General features: G+C 38.7%; 1 long non-coding RNA gene and 4 other non-coding genes across 8 annotated transcripts in view; all 5 read left to right on the top strand.

Annotated features, from left to right (window-relative positions):
- The window catches only part of LOC111094761, a 118,839-nt gene extending 103,464 nt beyond the window's left edge, over positions 1-15,375 (top strand). For all 4 annotated transcript variants that reach the window (XR_005386492.1, XR_005386493.1, XR_005386491.1 and 1 more), the window contains 4 exons: positions 6,785-6,878; positions 9,873-9,974; positions 11,075-11,215; positions 15,238-15,375. This is a non-coding gene — a long non-coding RNA (uncharacterized LOC111094761). The remainder of the gene's footprint in view (positions 1-6,784; positions 6,879-9,872; positions 9,975-11,074; positions 11,216-15,237) is intronic.
- MIR508B (microRNA mir-508b) lies at positions 5,663-5,745 on the top strand. Its single transcript, NR_128887.1, has one exon. It is a non-coding gene; the product is annotated as a microRNA mir-508b (primary transcript).
- MIR508A (microRNA mir-508a) lies at positions 5,873-5,967 on the top strand. The gene has a single exon (NR_128880.1). It is a non-coding gene; the product is annotated as a microRNA mir-508a (primary transcript).
- MIR507A (microRNA mir-507a) lies at positions 11,547-11,691 on the top strand. The gene has a single exon (NR_128895.1). It is a non-coding gene; the product is annotated as a microRNA mir-507a (primary transcript).
- MIR506 (microRNA mir-506) lies at positions 11,855-11,989 on the top strand. The gene has a single exon (NR_128884.1). It is a non-coding gene; the product is annotated as a microRNA mir-506 (primary transcript).
- Positions 15,376-18,064: the final 2,689 nt, after the last annotated feature.

Below are 18,064 nucleotides of genomic sequence, written 5' to 3'. Positions count from 1 at the left end.
CATGGGAAGCACTATGCATATTGTATATTCCTGCGTTGGGAAATTAGTATAACCTGATGTCCTCAGGCTTTGAATTACAACTGAGCATTGAGTTGGCAATTGGTGTTCGTCAATATTGCTGTCCATTTCCCCACAGCTGCTTGTCTTTACCTCAAGCCTTGGTGGAAATTTAGGTTGTAATGAAGAGAATAGAAATTGCTCTAAATATGTTTACGAATGCACAATATGTGTCTGCTGTTGAGTGTTTGCTCCGTTCTTTCCTACACTGAGTCTCAGATACTCTTGATTTGAACTAGGCTGTGAAAGTGACTACTTGATATCTGTTCTCAAACTAAGGTATATTTGGGAGGGTGTGTGTATGTGTACGTATGCACCTATGTTTTTGGAACTCTTGTGTTTGTGAGGGTACACCGTATTGTTCATTTTTTGTGTTTTTGATATATGGATTTGATTCTTGTTTGGTCTTGATTTGTTTGTTGTCCATTTATATTTTGGTTTGTGTGTTTGTTTTTTGTTGTTTTAGGACTTTGTGTGTGTGAATTTATATTTGGATGTTTTTAAATTTCATTTATTTATTCATGAGAGACACAGATAGAGAAAGAGGTAGGACACAGGCAGAGGGAGAAGCAGGCTCCATGCAGGGTGCCTGATATGGGACTCGATCTCGGGTCTCCAGGACCACGATCCAGGCCGAAGGTGGTGCTAAACTGCTGAGCCACCCGGGCTGCCCTATATTTGGATTTTTTATGTTCTTTGCTACTGATTATTTGATTTGTGTGGTGTGCATGTGTGTGCTTAGGAATTTGCAATTTTTTTCTTGTTATTATTATCATTTTAATTGGGTTTATTCCGTGAGTGTATATGATTATCTGAGTCATGATTTGTTTTTGTATTTCTGTTTGCTAGAATGGTCTTTATATGTGTTGAGGATTCGTTTGCTTTTATTTGAGTTTGGGTTCATTCCTTTGTTTTTTGTCATTGTCATTTGCTTGTTTCCGAGTTTTTGTTTATGGTTTCTCTTGGCAGTTAGTTTCAGATGTCCCTGAAATGTATAAAGCTGTTGAAATGAATAATTTGAGGTTACTGAGAGAGAGAAAGATGGGGCAAGGCAGAAGAAATGGTATTGGGCTTTGGATCGATGAAGAACAATATTCTTATTTTGGGGAAAACTCTGTGAAGTTTTGTAAATAATCTTCCTAGAAGTAAAATTTACATATGATAAAATTTACTATATTTAGTTGTGTAATTTAATGAACTTTTATAAACATATTCAATAATGTAGCTAACAGCCCAAAATTTCTGTCAGCCGCTCAAATTCCTTCATGTCCATTTGTGATCAATCCCCTTCCCTTCCCTTTGGACCCTGAAAACCACTGATCTACATTTTGTCACTATAGGTTTGTTTTTTCATAATTTCAGGTAAATGAAATCATACAGAATGTAGTCTTTATATGTTTGGTTATTTTTACTTAGCATAATACAATTACTATTCATGAAGTTGTGTGTGCTCCTTTTTATTGCTAAGTAGCGTTCCATGGTATGGATATACCAGTGGTTTTAATCCATTCACCTTTGAAAGATACTTAGTTTTTATCCAACTTGGGGCAATTAAGAATATAACTGCTATAAACAGTTGAATATAGCTTTTTGTATTCATTTCTCTGGAGTAAATGCCTAGCAGTGGGATTGCTGAGCCACATACAAATGTATGTTTAAGTTTGTAAAAAGCTGCCAAACATTCAAAGTGCTGTACCATTTTGCACTACCACCAGAAATGTCTGATATCTCCAGTTGATGCACATTTTAACTTTTGATTTTTAGTTATATGGGTCTATTTCTGAACTCTCTGTTCTATTCCATTGATCTATTTATCTGTTCTTTCACCAATACCATACTTTCTTTATTTCTGAAGCTTTAGATACTAAGTGTTGAAATCAGACAGTGTTAGTTCTCTAACTTTGTGCCTATTTTAAAAAATTGATTTGGTGGGCACCTGGGTGGCTCAATTGGCTAAGCACCTGCCTTTGGCTCAGATCATGATCCCAGGGTCCTGGGATCCAGTCCCATGTCGGACTCCCTGCTCAGTGGGGAATCTGCTTCTCTCTCTCTCTCTCTCTCTCAAATAAATAAAATATTTTTAAAAAATAGAAATAAAAATTGATTTGGCTATTCTGGTTCTTTTGTTTTCCCTATACATTTTAGAAGCACATCATTGATATTAACAAAAACTTCCAAGGAGATTTTGATTTGGATTGTGTTGAATTTATGGATCCATGTGGGAGAGATCTGACATCTTACCTTAGTGACTTCCAATACATGAGAACAGTATATGTCTTTATTTATAGCTAAGTGTATAATTTTGTTCTACATTATGGTACCATTTAAAGTATTTAAATTATAATTGTTCATTGCTAGTATATAGAGATACTACTTATGGTTTGCTGCCATCTCTCAGGATCACTGTCTTTCAATGCCTGATTTCTGGTAACTTGTAAACTATTGTTTCCTATATTTTGGCAGGTATTTTTCATTATTTCAGGTGAGAGGATAACTTAGTTTCCTGTAACATCAGCTTGGCTAACATGCACACTTAGGTGCTGGCTCTAAAATTGGCAAATGTTTATCAGCATTCAGAGAGCTGCTTTCTTTTGAGTCTAGGTACCCTTCCCACACTTCGATACTGGGCTGCCTCAGAGAGCTTTCTTAAATGCCTCCTAAATTGCAAAATGTAGAGATTTAGATTCTAGGGGAGAATCATCTATAGATTATTATAGTGATTTAAATTCCTGTGTCTGAAAGTGACCTGACCAGATGGAAATAAGACTTGCTAGAAGAACATAGCCCTCACTTCTGTTTTATGAGTCCTTTTCTGCTCTGTAGTTCTGAATTTTCTCCCTTCACCCCCCCCCAAACTCTTAATCTTTTTTCACCTATCAGTTCCCTTCACTATTTTCAAAACTTTCCTTTCTTGCTCCCCAAATTCTCTTCTGCTTCTCAGTTTCCCTCACAGCTGAACCAAAACTTTATTGTAACTCAGGGATGGAAGCTACTTCTTTCTTTATGAACCTAAAAGTCTTTCCATTCTTCTGGATATACTTTTGGATATTATATGACATTACCAAATGATCCAGAACTTTTACTCTCTTAAGACTCTCTTATTCTTGTCACCCCCACCCCATATATATATGTGAAAGGAGGAAGGGCAAGGAGAAACCAGTATTCAGAGAGCCTTATACGATGAAATATTAAGTTGGTTTTTATATCCCACTTTTATGTCCCTTCTTAACCTCGTGTGTGGGACAGTGGGAACAGGGGTGATGGAAGAGAGAGGGAAGAGGGGAAGAGAGAGATTGAGAGGTCTATAAGCCTGAAAGCCTCAGGATTGGAGCAGTGTGTGAGAATCAGGTTGCACATTTTACATTTCTTCTTGGGGTAACGGGGGCTTCCTGATGTTCCTCTCCTTTAATCTACACTGAAGGCTGAATCGACTTCTTTTTAGGGAAATTTGCTGCCTACCTTAAACGAGGAAATTTGGGTTGGGGAGGAAGGAGGAAGAAAAACACTATTTTATGTACTAGCATTGCTAACATTGAACAGCATGTATGTAATTAGAGTACTTTTGTTTTGGGTTTTATAATTTTTAAATTATTTCTCATTTTAGTTTTGCTGGTGTTTTTTGCCAAGGTGTTTATGTTTTTGTGCATGTTATGTATTTGGGATTTTTTGGAAGGGGAATTTTACAATTGTGGTTAAATATATAGAACATAAATTTTAACCCTTTTTGAGTGTACAATCCGGTGGCATTAAGTACATTCTCATTGTTGTACATCCGTTATAACTATCTGTCTCCAGAACTTTTTAGTCATTCCAGAGTGGAATTCTATTTGCATTAAACAGTAACTCTTCATTTATCTCCTCATCCCCCGCCCTTGGTAACCTCTATTCTACTTTCTCTCTCTGTGAATATGCCTATATTGGGTACCTCATAGAAGTGAAATTGTACATTATTTGTCCTTTTCTGTCTTGTTTATTTCACTTAATGCCTTCCCGTTTCATCCTGTTATAGCATGTGTCAGAATTTCCTTCATTTTTAAGGCAGAATGTTCCTTTGTATTATATACCACATTTTATATTATCTATTTATCCACCATGGACACTTGAATTGTTTCCACCTTTTGGCTATTGTGAGTAATACTGTGTGAATATGAGTGTACAAATATCTGTTCTAGTCTCTGCTTTCAGTTATTTTGGTTATAAACTCAGGGTTGGAACTTCTGGACCATATGGTAATTCTTTTTTTTTTTTTTTTTTTTTAAGAACTACCATACTGTTTGTTGTAGCAGCTCCACCATTGTACAATCCCACTAGTAGTGCATGAAGTTTCCAATTTCTCTACATCCTGTCAACACTTGTTATTTTCTGTTTTGTTTTTGTTTTTTATGATAGACATCCTAATGGATTTGAAGTGGTATCTTATTGTGATTTCAATTGCATTTTCCTAATGATTAGTGATCTTGATAATCTTTCTTTGTGCTTATTGACTGGAAATTTTTTAAAAATACTTTTAAATTCAGTTTTGATCTCTTTATATATTACTATATATTAAGAGATCAAAACTGAATTATATATTATATATTATATTAATATTATATATTATGTTAATATATGTTAATAAATCAAAACTGAATTTGAGACTGGATTTGAGACTTAGACTTGAGTCATTGTAGTATATGGACTAAATAAAATTTTAGTCTCAATGTTCGGGGACTTAGGCCCATCCAGATTAAATGTCCCTCAGCTTATTCTCCCTCCCCATGGCAAGTAATTTAGCCAATTGTGTATTTTATTCAATACACCCATCTCTGTCTCTACAGACTCTTGTAAAACTCATCTCCCTAGCACTTAAAGTATAACTGACTTGGGGTGTGTGTGGATTTCTTTCACCTACTTACTTCCACCATCTTTCAGCCTCATTTTTTAAAGAGAAAGAGGGACACCTGGAAGCCTGTGCCTCCAAATGGAAAGATTGGAAAAGATCTCTCAACAGCAGGAACTCTAAGAAAAGTGGAGAAAATCCAGAGCTGGGAAGGAAAAATTGTACACTCCTGGGCCCTAAGATAGGCCCTAAGCCTATCTTCTCTCTTGATTCCCAGAAAGGTCAATGGGCTATAACTTATCCAGGAATGGTGAAGAAAATGGGATTTCTGTCCTATGAATTCTAGCACCACCTTTAAATTGTCTTCTCTTCTCTTTTGAGTTTCCTGCATGTTTACCTTGCTTCTTCTCAGGTATTGGAGTTAAGTTGTAATAGAATTCTGACCAAAGGACTAGGAAGGTTGGGGCACAGAGGGATGTGGTGGGTGTGTTGGGAGAAGCTTTAGCTTTAGTGGAAAGAAAACCATATTTAATATGCCACTTCTGACAACTTGAAATTCAACAGGAAAATGTTGATAAGGTTCTTTCTCACCTGAGGAAGAGAAAAAGGGAGGAAGGCTTGTTTTCTCTCAGCTTCTAAACCAGCACATTAAATATGCAGCAAAATCAGGGGATGCTCACTCAAAGGAAGGTAAGAGAAGGACAGTGGTGTCATCATTCACATGCTAGAAGTTCTGCATCAGATGAAAACTGCGTGTATGTATATGGGCAGGGCCACCACCTTCAGCTGAGTGTAGTGCTCTACTTGAGAGGGTGACATTCACAGATACTGGACATGACTGTCACCTTTTTTGAGTACAGTAATGCACATTTTATACAATCTATATGGTGGCTATAGTGATGAGTGTTTGAACTGCATACACAGAGCTGCCCTCCTTTGAGTCCAAGTATCAGATGAAAACTGCGTGTATGTGATTGGCAGAGCCACCACCTTCAGCTGAGTGTAGTGCTCTACTTGAGAGGGTGACATTCATAGATACTAGAACATGACTGTCACCTTTTTTGAGTACAGTAATGCACATTATATACAATCTATATGGTGGCTATAGTAGTGAGTGTTTGAACTGCATACACAGAGCTGCCCTCCTTTGAGTCCAAGCACCATCCTCCCACTGCTGGGACTCTCATAAGCATGTCTTGAGGAGCAAAACTTAGAGACTGGGGACTCCTGGGAAATCACCCATTGAGGTTTTCCAGGGATTGGTATACCCTTATGAGAGGTATGCCCATGCAGGTATAAAAATTTGTAGTGAGGATATGGCTTTCCTTTTTTGTGCATGCAGAGCTTCTACTGTAGGCAGAGCCCATGAACTCTTTATGACCCCCTGATTTTTCCTAGTAACATTCCATATAGTACCCCAGCCTTTCCCTTTTCCTTTGGGGCTTTTCAAATTCCCTCCTGCCTCAGAAGCTTCCCTTTATACTCAAAACTTCTCTCCTGTCTAGCACTGAAGACAAGTCTTTTCTCAGGGGTTTAGATGCACTTCCCTACTTAGAAAAGTATACACACACACACACACACACACACACACACACAGAAAAGTATACACATTTTCTTCCAAAGTATATGTATATAAATATGAACTTATATCTAAATATTACTTAAAATACATGTTTATGTATAGCCATACAATTCTTTCTGAATTCACCATAACCATAGGGGTGAAGAATGTCCTTAGAACATTTAATGTGGTTAGTTCCTTTTTCTGTATTTAATGTTTTATATTTTTTAATTTTGCAAAAAGATGAAGGGAGGAGAAAGTACTTATCTCAGAACTCTTGAGAATGAAGACATGTAACTTTGTCTTTTCCCTTCTACATTCCCTGAGTTGTTCCTTCTTAATTCAAGGTCTTCACAAAGAAAAAGCAAGAGTCATAGAAAAATGGATGGCACTAGACTGCTGGAGATGATCTGCAGGACTGGAGAAGTAACTGGGAAGCAGGTTGTATCCACTATAGTGCTGGGAAATGGAGCTGGGGAGCTGCCATAATGATGCCCCCTTCCAAATGAGTTCCCACAAACCACACTGCATCAGCACATTGAATGGGCAAGTGGAAGTTTGTGGAATTTTGCTGTCATCTCAAACCAGTTATATGTCTTACTCCAAATCTTGAGGAAAATTTAGATTATGACCAAGAGGAAGCGAATTCCTCTAATTTATCTACCAATATTATTACATTATTACCTGTATACAACCAGTGTCAAATGCTCAAGAGGTGTGCTCCCTTCTCTTGAGCTTTAAGGGTTTCTCTGGGCAGAAAGTCTCACACCCTCAAATTTGTACCAGGCAGTGACAGTGATGCCATTGTAAATTGTTCTCAATTTGATTCTGTGCTTATTTTTGAAAAGGCGTGAGAGTTATGTGTGTTGGTGTTCATAAACTAGTTGATTGGTTCATGCATATATTGCATTGCTTGAATTTGGTTTGAGTTTTCAGATGTTTTTGTTTAGTAATAATTGTTTATTTGGACTTCGGTACCTGGTTTCCAGTGCAGAAGCCTGAAGGACTGAGGTGTTTGACTTTTTTACTTAAATAATTACTTTGGGCGTGGGATGTAATGAGCACTGGTGTTCCTATAAAACTGATGAGGGGCTCCTGGGTGGCTCAGTTGGTTAAGCATCTGCCTTGGGCTCAGGTCATGATTCTGGGGCCCTGGGATCAAGTCCTGCATCAGTCTCCCTGCTTGGCTGGAGCCTGCTTCCCCCTTTCCCTCTGCTGTTCCCCCTCCTTGTGCTTTCCCTGTCATATAAATAAATAAAACCTTTAAAAAGAAAGACTGATGAATCAATGAACTCTACCTCTGAAACGAATAATACACTATATGTTAATTAATTGAATTTAAATAAAATAAAACAATAACTTTAAAAAAGGATTACTTTGGGAGTAGCAAAATAGTTTTTAATGAACCATCCTTAATATCAGTAATAATTAGAAAATCAACAGGACAATGCCAACATAGATTATTCTTCCTAAGGAAGAGGAGGTGGAGGGAGTTTATTCTACTTTGCTCCTGAAACCTGGCTCATTAAGGATGCAGTACCAGAGGGATACCCAGAGGATACAAGAAGAAGAGCAGTGGCATGGGGGTAATAGAGGCACTTTGGTCAAATGTCGGTGTCTATTCAAAGGCTTAAAGGTGTGAGAGTGGAGTTAAAGCTTCATGAGGGATCCCTGGGTGGCGCAGCGGTTTGGCGCCTGCCTTTGGCCCAGGGCGCGATCCTGGAGACCCGGGATCGAATCCCACATCAGGCTCCCGGTGCATGGAGCCTGCTTCTCCCTCTGCCTATGTCTCTGTGCCTCTCTCTCTCTCTCTCTGTGACTATCATAAATAAATAAAAATTAAAAAAAAAAAAAAAAAAAAAAGCTTCATGAGACAGGTCTTTGAACAGGGCTGCCACATCCGGCCACTTTGTATACAGTGCCCTCCTCATGTTGATGTGATTCACATGACAAAGCTGTGAATTTTGCCTTTTTGAAGAGGAGTCTTGTACAACATGTTCATCAACATGTGGTAGTCCTGGGGGTGGGGTGGAGCTTCAAGGACAGCTATCCTCCTCTGAGTAAGGGGCCACCTCCTCAGGGCTGAGCTATTTCAGAAGCACATCTAGAGAGGCCTGATCAAGCAAAAGAGGGTTCTTGGAAAATCTTCTCATATACCTTCTCTAGGGATTTGCACCACCCCATTGTTCTAGAAAGGCCTGACCAAATTTGAGGGAATTTTGGAGATGGGTCCCTCTCTATAGTCTCAGAATTCCTTCTTTCTTTTTTTTTTTTTTTTTTAAGATTTTATTTATTTATTCATGAGAGAGAGAGAGGCAGAGACACAGGCAGAGAAGTAGGCTCCATCAGGGAGCCCGACATGGGATTCGATCCCGGGTCTCCAGGATCAGGCCCTGGGCTGAAGGCGGTGCTAAACCGCTGAGCCACTGGGGCTACCCAGAATTCCTTCTTTCTGAAGAAATTCCTGTGCTCAAAGCTACTGCTCTGCTCTCAACCTTCAAATTTCCTCATAGAAGCCTTCTCCTTCATTTTCTACCGTACCTAGAATCCCCCTCTGCTGAACTCCGAAGCTCTTTACTCTTTCATGGATTGAACCTAGCTGTTTCTTCAGGGTCTAGAAGCTCTCTTTTCTTCTTCTTCTTTTTTTTTTTTAAGATGTTATTTATTTATTCACGAGAGACACAGAGAGAGAGGCAGAAACACAGGCAGAGGGAGAAGCAGGCTCCTTGTGGGGACCCCGATGCGGGACTCATCCCAGCACCCCAGTATCAGTATCACGACCTGAGCCCAAGGCAGACGCTCAACCACTGAGCCACCCAGGTGCCCCCCTCTATCTTCCTTTAAATATCATTTTACATTTTTCTCTGGTCACCATATCAGTAGGAGACTAAGATGGCATGCAGAAATTTTCATGCAATAAATAGATTTACTTTTTTGTAAAGTTTTGTGTAAAGGCATGACAAGATGTGATCATTGACCTCTCAGAACCTTCAAGAATGAGGAAATATTGTATTGGCTTTTTGCTCTTATTTCTTTTAATCTAAAAAATTCTTTTCGATTCCACATATAAGTGATACCGTACAGAATTTGTCTTTCTCTCTTAGGCTTATTTCACTTAGCATAATGCACTTTGTGTCACAAATGGCAATTTTCTTCTTTATATGGCTTAATATATATACTTATATATATGAATAACATATATTCATATATATGAATATAAATATAAGTATAATAATATATATACTTTTATATATATATGAATATCTAATTTTCACAGCACCATTTATTGAACTTTTAGTGTCTTCTCCCCATTGTCTGTTTTTGACACCCTTGCCAAAGATTATTTGATCATATGTGTATGAGTTTATTTCTGGGCTAGTCTGTTTCTTTGGTCAGTGGGTCTGTTTTTATGCCAGTTCTCTTGTTCATTTTAAGTGTCACTCATATCTCTGGGCTCTCAGAGGAGAGAGCAAGAGAGTGAGCAAGCACCAACCCCTGAAGATCATTGCTGGACTGAAGAACAACCTGGGAGCCAAGGTATAAATGTTACATTTCTATGTGGGGGAATGGGATAGAACCTGGTAACCTGTGCCGTATCACCTCTCAGGTAATCTCTCTTAAATCATCAGGGTATTGAGTTGACAACTGACATTTGTGGATTTTGTTGTCAATCTCTGTAACGTCATATAACCCAAAAGCCTCACCCAAAGCCATGAAGAAAGTTCAGCTGTAGCGAAGAAGAGAGAAATTTTTCTTCTTTGTGTTCTAACATTGCTACCAGGGCACCACATCTGTTTACTTCGTATGGTGTTGTCCACTTCTCTCTTTCCTGAATTCTCAGAATTTCCCTGTGCAGTAAGGGTCATTTATCCCTAATAGGTGCTGGATTGTAAGAGGGACTCGTGTTTGCTCACAGCTTTTGATTTTATTGAGGAGTGAAGTCATTTTTTGGTGTGAAGTCATTTTTTGGTGTGTATGTTTTGGAGTTTTGTATTTTTGTAAGGATATACTCGATGGTTTTTTGTTCTTTGTTTTTTTTTTTTTTTTTGGTGTGGGGTATTTTTTATTTATGGAATTCTTTTTTTGTTTTTATGATCTTTTTGTTCATTGAAATTTAGTTGGTGCATTCTTTTTTGTTGTTTGCTTGTTTGCTTTTTGGGTTTGTTTCCTGTGGGTTTTGTGTATCTGAATTCCTTGTATCTTATACATTCTTTTTAGTTTCCTGCTGGTGGTGTTTTTTTTTTTTTTTTTTTTTAATGTGTTATTGGGATGCCTGGATGGCTCAGCGGTTGAGCGTCTGCCTTTGGCTCAGGGCATGATCCCCAAGTCCCGGGATCGAGTCCCACATTGGGCTCCCTGCATGGAGCCTGCTTCTCCCTCCGCCTGTGTCTCTGCCTCTCTCTCTCTCTCTCTGTGTCTCCCATGAATAAATAAATAAAATCTTTAAAAAATAATGTGTTATTTAGAATATTGCACTGTACTGTTTTGTGTGGATTGGGGCTGTTTTTTTTTGTTTTTCTTTTTTGGTTTCATTATCTGCATGTTTATTTGCATGTATTTGTATGTGTTTGTATGTGTTACTTTTTTCTGTGTGTTGATTTTTAAGTACATAATGCTGTTCCTTTCTGCTGCTTCAGACCTCCATCTCTTCTCATAGGATGCCAAGCTAAAGCTCACATGGTTGTATAAAGAAGAATCAATGTGTAAAGAAAAAAAAAATTCTGTCCAGCACTGTTCTAATTGAGCTCTACTAGATCTGCAATATCTGCGTATAATGAGTGAGTTAAATTATCCTTTCTACTTAAAAACTGACTTTGGGGAAATAAAGTGGTTTTTCTATGTGCCAACTATATTAAATTGAGAAGTAGAATAATGCAGCAAGTATCCTAAATCTAAGAGGAAGAGGGAAAAGGCAAGGAAGAAGCCTTATTCTCAGTCCTAAAATCTATCCCGTGAAATGCATAGCAAGTGCACAGGTAGGTACTCAGGGGAAGGCAAATGAGAGGGGAGCATAGTGGCTGCTTTCCAGGCCTTTTGGTTGTATTCTGCTGATTCCTCATTGAGAGTATTAAAGCGTTGATTGTCCTGGCATAGTGATGAGGGTGTTGGGGTTTGTGCGGGATCACCACCTTTACCTATGGTGTGTGCAGTGCTCCACTTCAGGAAGTGCCATCCATGTAGCTAAAACCTATGATTGGCACCTCTTTGAGTGTAGCAATGTGCAACAGGTACAACATCAGTGCTGGCCCTGAAAGAGGCAATAGCTGCACACTAGTATCATTTTTTGAGTCTTAGAGCCACCTGGTTCTAAGAACCTGCTGGTTCAACTCATGGGGCCCTTTAAAGAGCCCTCTAAAATCTAAGGAGGGAGTGTCCCAGGAAAAACCTCATTTGTAGGTTTCTTTTTAAAAAGTCAGGCCTGCTGCCTTCGGCTTATCTGTGTTCAGTGCCCTACTCAGGGAGGCGTCATTCACATAAGTTGATATATGAATGGCACCTTTTTGAGTAGGGTAATGTACAATGAGGACAACATTTGTGGTGGCATTGGCAATGGTGGGTGGAACTTTAGTGACAGAGCCACACTTCCTTGAGCCCTGGTACCTTCAGTGACAGGCCACCACCGAGTATTCTCTGAAGCACCTCTTGTGAAACTCAATCTAGAATTAAAGGACCCCCTAGGAAAATTCTCTTGTGTAGATTCTTCAAGTAATTATAGCTCTTTGTCCACAAAAGGACCAACCACACTTAGAACGATATGCCCCTTCTCTGGTTATAGGTTAGTTTTTCCTCAATGCACAACAAATACACACCCTGCCTTCAAAACTCCCAAAAACTTGATACCTCTTTGCTTTCCTCCCAATAGTCAAGCTTTCTGTTTTAGGAAGCCCAAATACCTTTCTGTCCTCCCTTGCTGAATTACATGCGTCATGGAGTGATGCTCTCCAATTCCTTTGAATATGCTTGTGTAACTTCATGGTAATGCTATCATATCATAAGATATTCATATATTGGGGGAGAGAGAGAGAGAGAGAGAGACAGAGACAGAGAGAGGAATCGATGGTAAAGAATTGGCTCATATTATTAGAGAGGTTGTTAAATCACAGGGTGAGCTGGCAAGCTAGAGACCAAGGAAAAACCAATAGTGTAGTTTTGGTCTGAAAGCATGTGGGCTCAAGACCCAGGAAGAGTTGATATTTAAGCCCAAAGGCAGGAAAAACTGGGATCTTGGCTCAAGGTAGTCAAGTAGGAAGAATTCTCTGTTATTCAGTGAAAAGTGAGGCTTTTTGTTCTATTCAGGCCTTCGACTGATTTCAGGAGGCTCACCAACATTAGGGAGGGCAACCTGCTTTACTCAGTCTGCAATTTCACTATTAGTCTCTTCCAAAAACACCTTTATAGAAATACCCAGAATATGTTTGACCAAACATCTGGATACAATGTGGCCCAGTCAAGTCAACACATAAAATTAACTGTCACAAGTCCATTCCTTGTCAACTTGGAACCCATATGTATCTCCTTAAAGCCTCCTTAATCTCCAAATGAAGACATAGCCCTGCCCAACATGATACATTTATCCTGAGTGCAACTGAAAATCCACTAACTTCTTCCCAAGATGAGGAGGTAAAGTCCTTCAGTGACGTTTGCTCTTCCCCTTGATATCCTTTAACTGAAATATGATATAACACTTAAAATATTAAACTACTCTGATATGAAGTCAATACATCTTATGTTACATGATAAGGTGACAAGAGAGGGTAGAAAATAAACAAATTTGCTATATAGTATACATACATATATTCATAAGTTAAGGAAGACATGACATTAGTGTGCATGACATCATGACAGTTGCACATTTTTGTAATTGGTTATATGTTTGTAGCTATTATTTATAACTGCCTTCTTCCACTATCCATGCTATATTCCCTCTGCCTTCAGCAACCACTTCAGCTGGTTCTGGTTCTTTATTTGATGGGGTTACCTAAACCTTAATTCCTGAAGGGTCTGGGCTATAAGTAATCCTACCTGGATTGGGTTGTTGTGGTTTTCCATTGACCTTAATTCCAGGGCTGCTAAAACTAAGAGATGCCCTAAGGGACCTCTGTATTCCAGACACATTCTTCCTTGCCTCCACTAGGGAGTAGTAGTCCAATTTCTCCTTGGTACTCAGGATCAGTCACACTGGCAAGCACAGAAACGTCCCACTCAGACCTCTTGAAAATTAGGAAATATTGTATTGGGCTTTTTTCCTTTAGGTTTTGGGAGTTATCTCCTTTTAAACCACAGCTTTTGAGAGGGACACAGACAGAAATAGAATGGCACCTCTTTTACATTGGCACACGGTGGTTGTGTGCTTGTGATTTCATGGGGTAATGGATCTTAGAGTCTCCTGTTATGTGTTAGGTTGCTGCAAAGACTTTTTTGAAGCTACTGAGGGGTATGTGAAGCAAAGAAGAAAAAATTATACTGATGCTGGTGGTTGAAGGAAACAGTTCTGAGGTGCTATTGTTTTCCGTTGAGAAGTTTGGAGAGCTACGTCAAGGGCCCAAATACTTCAAGGAAGAGAGAAGCAGACAAAAGAGAAATTGATATATGTCAATGTTTCTGTAGAATCAGGCTTCAGTTACTATTCATGAAATTCAACAAATTTAAAGGAAAGGATCAAGTTATTTGGAATTATTTTGTCCCCTGAAATACGTTTCCTTGACTATGACTAATCTCTGAGACTGAGCTGTGTGCTTCTCAGTCTATTGAGGGTTGTAGACATTTAATAGACTGATGGAAATGGTGCACAGGTATATCTGATACTGAAAATCATCATTATTTTTCCATATCAATGTAAAAAAGTACATGGCTACTGTGCAAGATGCTTCTAATCATTTAGCCTTACTAAACTAAATGCAAAATGATCAAGCCCAGTAGTATATGCTTGGAAGGAGGGAATATTACCCGGCTTTTTGCCAATGCAGTTTCATCATGTCTATAGTTTCTACATTAGCTAGGGTATCTCTCTACTGTATTCTATTATTTCTACTAGGGCTGCTTTGGGAAATTAGGAAGAAAGTCATGTATCTAGAGTTAGGACCAGGAAGAAAGAAAACAGAGTCTAGGAGGCCTGTTTGTCTTGGGAATTTCCCTTAAGAGCATAAATTTATGGTCCTAGTTTATGATGTCTTCCTGTAATACACTGAAATTTTAGGAAATGTGTGGCATTTCTTGCATTTAAGGGAGGGAATTTATTTTATGGACAGTTGAAGGCAAGGAAACACATATAGACTGGAGGACCAGGGGACATCCAGATTACATTTTCCTCACCCTTACTTTATATTTCAAAAGTAATAAATGTAACTAATATTAAATTACTATATCTGTATTAGATAAATTCACTTACACAAATCCTCTTATTTCTCTCTTTACAAGAACTTCTAGAACCCAGTTTTTTAAATCAAACTTGCTTTCAGTCTAGTATTCTCCCTTATGTTTCCTTCTAATATTTTCAGGTTCAATCTGTCGAGGGAAACACAGGCACCTAATAGTAGCATGTGTCACAGAGTGCGAAAATGCAGAAATATGCTGCTCATAGCAAATATGCATCCAATAAAAGGTTCACAAAAACCAGGAGCTGAGAGGAGAATAAGGGCATCCCTAGGCACCTAGAACATTTTCTGTATTGTTGCACACTGCTGATAAAGAAAAAAGTTTTGTTTCGTATTTTTTTCACTCCAGGGTCTGAGGAGGAAAAATGATCTCTACTGTCTTCATCTCACCAACTACTGATTATTCTCTCATCCTTTGCTTCCAGGATTCTGTGTTTTACCTGCTTATTTTTGGGTCTCAGGAGTTGAGGTAAGTAACTCAGGGAGAGGGACTCAGATCTATGGTGACAGGTAGGAGTAAGATGGAATGTATTTCCTGCTTAGCTATTGGATTGGGGGTGGGGGGGTGGGATGCAAACCACTTGTTAATGCACATATATAACAGTGGGGAGAGAATCAACATAATATATATAAAGATATCTCTTCCATGAGCAAGAAAAGTTAAGAGGAAGGCCGTACTTCTCCCCAACTGGCCTCATGGTGTCCTTGGGGTCACAATGTCTACCCTGTTACCTGGCCAGAGCTCTGTGTGTCTCTTGGCCTTGGGAGCAGCATGTCTTCTGGTGACTTCTGACACTGCCTATCAGCCATTACCTAGATTCAAGAGAAATGGTGATCGAGTTATAATGGTTGGTTAGGTGTGAGTCACATCTTTCAGGATACTTGAAGGCAAGAGATGGAGATGCTTATTACCCAGTTGTGTTTAATGCTATGACCCCCTTAGAGACCAACATGGAAATTGGGGAATATTTCAATGTGTTCCCCAATAAAGTATTATTTTGATCATATACTCCAAATGTCAGCTGTAACAATTCTCTAGTCCCTTTCTTGGCCTGAGGCTGTCTCCGTGAAGCAGAATCTTCATGCCAGGATATCAGGTGAATCACTTAAGGGTTTTACTGCCATGTTATTCTCTACAAAGATTTTGAGAAATTATGACACATATTGAAATGTGAACAATAAGAAATAATTGGTATTTATACCTACAAATATAGCTATTGTGTAGTTGATGGTCACTTTAGGAGCAGAATAATGATTTTATACTGTTTTCTCTGAACATTTGGAAGCCTGTCGTACTAGCCATGCCAACTGAAAGGAGGGAGAAAATGTAGAGACAACAGTATACCTGCATGCCTGTATAATTTTGTATGTAAAATTGTAACTGAAAGCAGCTTTATGAGCTTTTGTGACTACTACCAATAAAAGAGTTGATAATACAAAGAAATATAAAAGTGATAAATGCTACCCAGTGATCCTCAAGACTATTTTAGGAGATTCATTATTTTTATCTATCAAGATTAGCATTGTGTTGGCCACCTACTGGGCATTCAATAACTTTTTGTTGAACAAATGACAGATTAAGCATCTTGATTTTTAAGAAACTGCAGTGGAGCAATCAGCCACTTGTGGCAAATCTGTGTTTTATTTTTAATGATATATTTCATGAATTTAGTCTAGATGATTATGATATAAATAAAATAAAATACGTATTGGTTACTTACCATATGTCAGATGCTCTTTTCAGTGTATCAACTCATTTGATTACTCAACTACTGTTATTTATTACACAGCTGAGGAAACTGAGGAACAGAGAAGTTACACAGTTTACTCAAGGTTGTACACTTTTTATTTTTTATTATTATTATTTTTTTGGTTGTACACTTTTTAAATGACAGAGCTGTTTTTCTAAATAGCCAGAAAACATACAGATTCTGCAGTCTAAACCACAACACTATGCTGCTTCTTGATGTGAGGGTTTGGCAGGTTAAGAGGGAGATGCAGGGACACCTGGATGGCTCAGTGGTTGAGCGTCTGCCTTCGGCTCAGGGCATGATCCCGGGATCCTGGGATCAAGTCCTGCATCGAGCTCCCTGCATGGAGCCTGCTTCTCCCTCTGCCTGTGTCTCTGCCTCTCTCTGTGTGTCTCTTATGAATAAATAAATAAGATCTTTAAAAAAAATAAGAGGGAGATGCAAAGCTTGAAGCCTCCCAGAGTATGTCAGAGGAAAACTTCAGTTTGTGACTTGAATCAGGTGAAATACACACACACACACACACACACACACACATAAGTAAATGAATACATATATCTGTACACGTACACAGATATGTGTATAATGTGAATATATTCCATCTAATACATATGTACATATAATTGCATAATGTCATGGTGTGCATAAATGTGTACATGTATAATTTACAAAATGAAATGGGTGAGAAAGTCCACAGTTTGGGGAAAGATGGTATAGCTGGGCTGCCTGAAGGGGCAATTCCAAGGGACTTTGAGGACTTTAGTATTTAACAGTTCTTTTGAAAATATCTGTTGATCAGCTGGAAAAGTTTTAAAGGATTAATTTGATTATTAGTTATCTACCTGTGATCATATGGTAAAATAGAGAATAATTGCCTCTCCCTTGGTAGAGATGGAAGTAAGTGCTTCAGAACTGTTCACGTGGACCAGACCCCAGCATTTGAGATCATTCAGTTCCCCATCTCATGCAAAGCTCACCACTTCACTAGCATTTGGCCTCTCAGATATTGCAGAATTAGACTGTTTCAGAATTTGGGGGAGGTCCTTTCTCCCCTGATAAACCTGGGTAAAAGACTTGTGCTCAGTGCTGAAAAGCTATAGTAAATTCTGAGTTGAGAACTTCATACCCTATTTTTTAGATTCTAATTATGCACACTCTCAGGGTAGCTCTTTCCCCCAGAAAGCAGATTAGTCACCACTGGTAGTGAACATAAAGAAATGGTCAGTACGGGATGCCTGGGTGGCTCAGCGGTTTAGCACCTGCCTTCGGTCCAGGGTGTGATCTGGGAGTCCTGGGATCAAGTCCCACATTGGGCTCCCTGCAGAGAGCCTGCTTCTCCCTCTGCCTATGTGTCTCTGCCTCTCTCTCTCTGTGTGTGTGTGTGTCTCTCATGAATAAATAAAATCTTAAAAAAAAAAAAAGAAATGGTCAGTGCTTTCTCCAAACTCACCTGTAGTTATGGTTCTGGAAGCTACATATAGTTCACAAACATTTCTAATAT

Source organism: Canis lupus, chromosome X, assembly GCF_011100685.1.
Source record: "Canis lupus familiaris isolate Mischka breed German Shepherd chromosome X, alternate assembly UU_Cfam_GSD_1.0, whole genome shotgun sequence".
Taxonomy (NCBI): domain Eukaryota; kingdom Metazoa; phylum Chordata; class Mammalia; order Carnivora; family Canidae; genus Canis; species Canis lupus.
The sequence above is the reverse complement of the archived record's forward strand: the minus strand, read 5'-3'. Positions and strand labels throughout refer to the sequence as shown.